Source organism: Leopardus geoffroyi, chromosome B3, assembly GCF_018350155.1.
Source record: "Leopardus geoffroyi isolate Oge1 chromosome B3, O.geoffroyi_Oge1_pat1.0, whole genome shotgun sequence".
Classification (NCBI taxonomy): Eukaryota; Metazoa; Chordata; class Mammalia; order Carnivora; family Felidae; genus Leopardus; species Leopardus geoffroyi.
In genome coordinates this window covers 58611735-58614146 of record NC_059337.1, presented here as the reverse complement: position 1 = coordinate 58614146, position 2412 = coordinate 58611735, and positions in this window count along the sequence as shown.

Below are 2412 nucleotides of genomic sequence, written 5' to 3'. Positions count from 1 at the left end.
TAATTCTGGCCTCTTAGAATCAGTTAGGAAGTGTTCCTTCTGCTTCTATTTTTAGGATGAGATTATGGATAATTGGTGTGATTTCTTCCTTAAATGTTTGGTAGATTTCACCAGTGAACCCATCTGGGAATAATGTTTTCTTTAAAACAAATTTGAAAAAAAAAAACTCCATATTTTATTTAGATTGAAATAAGCTTATTTCACTGAAATAAGATGAAATTAAAATTCACTTATTATTTAGATTGAAATAAAATTGACTTTCCTCACTAAAAATAATAGCCATATTTTGTGCATTATTCCTAGATAAACCACAAGCCCCTTATTTTTGTAAGTTTTCCCGATCAAGATGAGGAAGTAGATACAGTCACAGAAAAAGACAGAAGAAAATAGATATACCAATTGTCAGTATCCGTGGCCTCTGATTCTGGTTTGATCATGAAACAGAAGTGTTTAACATATACCTGATTAAAAGCTTAAGACTCAGAAAGGTGTACGCTCAATAAAATAACAAATACAACAACCAGATATGGAACAAGAATGGCAGTCACTTCCATTTGAACTTCAACTGTAACTTGTTCCTTTAGGTTCACTTAACAAAGATAAAACCTGCACTAACACTCTTGTTTAATGAGCTCACTGTTTTCCTTTCCTTGATAATTCCATTAACTGTACATTACAAATCTTTAACAATATACTTTAAAACCCAACTAGTCAAAGGTCAGTTGTAAATTTCTTTGTAACATTTTATAAAATCTATTTTTTCCTCCCACACCTCCCAAAATTTATTCCTTCAAAGAAGTGATAACTCAATACAATTGGATCTTCAGTGATAATAAATGTTATATCCAAAATGATTTTAAACATTCCTAGAGTGCCAGAACTGGAGATCATGCAGAAATGAAATATGGTACTTGCAATACTGTCTTCTGGAGGAACAAATATATCTTCAAGGTGTGAGCATTAAAATAGTGATTGCTCGGGGCGCCTGGGTGGCGCAGTCGGTTAAGCGTCCGACTTCAGCCAGGTCACGATCTCGCGGTCCATGAGTTCGAGCCCCGCGTCGGGCTCTGGGCTGATGGCTCAGAGCCTGGAGCCTGTTTCCGATTCTGTGTCTCCCTCTCTCTCTGCCCCTCCCCCGTTCATGCTCTGTCTCTCTCTGTCCCAAAAATAAATAAACGTTGAAAAAAAATTTTTTTTTAAAATAAAAAATAAAATAAAATAAAATAAAATAGTGATTGCTCAAACCAACCAAGTGGCTGATATATTCAGTAAGAGGCCCATAGAAAAAGATGTTCAGTGATTAAACAGCCTACATATACCTTACAACTTTGCCTTCAAATTTTAAACATAGGAGAAAACCTATTTTTAAGCATTTTTAAAGGTATTTTTTTATGGTTTATCAATTACCTGTACGCAATTCTGACTTGTTTGTGTAGCACTGACTTGTTTGTGTAGAGATTGATATATGGGTCTACCATTAAATACAGATAATGTTTTTATAAAACATTTATGTTAGGCAAAGCCAAGTTCCTTAACCTTCATTCTGTCAAAGTGATCCCCAGGAATGCTTTTGAGATGCTTTTGAGTGTTTTCACAGCAGTCATTCTCAAACAAATCACAGGAAGAATACACAAGACTTTCAGCAATGCATAAACATTAGGAAGAAACTTGAAGCCAGGCAGATGGAGGGCTTCCTAAGTGGTGGATGGGAGCTCTGCCTCTTTCCTTCTGTGTTTCTATGTGATTTTCTAACAGGGAAGCTGGGCTGAGAGTGTGTCAGGATTGGCTAAGTCACTTCTGTACAAGTCAGTCAGCATGGGGCTCTCTGTTACATTGAATTTGAGCTGTCCCATGACAGACAATACCCGAAATAAGCATTTTCAGGCTTTGAGGTGTTGTTCTGAGAATATATCTTTAAGTTCCTGAGTAATAACTTGTCCTGTTGCAACACTTAGGGATCTTTTATAGTAATTCTCAGAGGTTAGTTGAGATTCCAAGTTACCTTGCTGAGCTCTGTGGAATTTCTTAGGGAGTTTCATTTGAATGTAAGGTTGGTTATCAAATTTATGACTTCCTCAAGCGAAAATCGGTGGTAAGTTTTAGAGTTTTCCATCACCTTATTAGTGAATGCAAAACTGCAGAGAAGCTGCTAGCTGCAAAGAAAACATCCAAGATTTGTCATGTGGGGATTTTGACCAAGGACTCTTGTAAAAGATAGGACTTTTTTTTTTTTTTAAGTATTTATTTATTTTGAGAGAGATAGAGACAGCGTGAGTGGGGGCCAGGGGGCACGGAGCAGAGAGAGAGGGAGACAGAGAATCCCAAGCAGGCTCTGCACTGCCAGCACAGAGCCCACTGTGGGGCTTGAAACCATGATTTCATGACCTGAGCCAAAACCAAGAGTTGGATGCT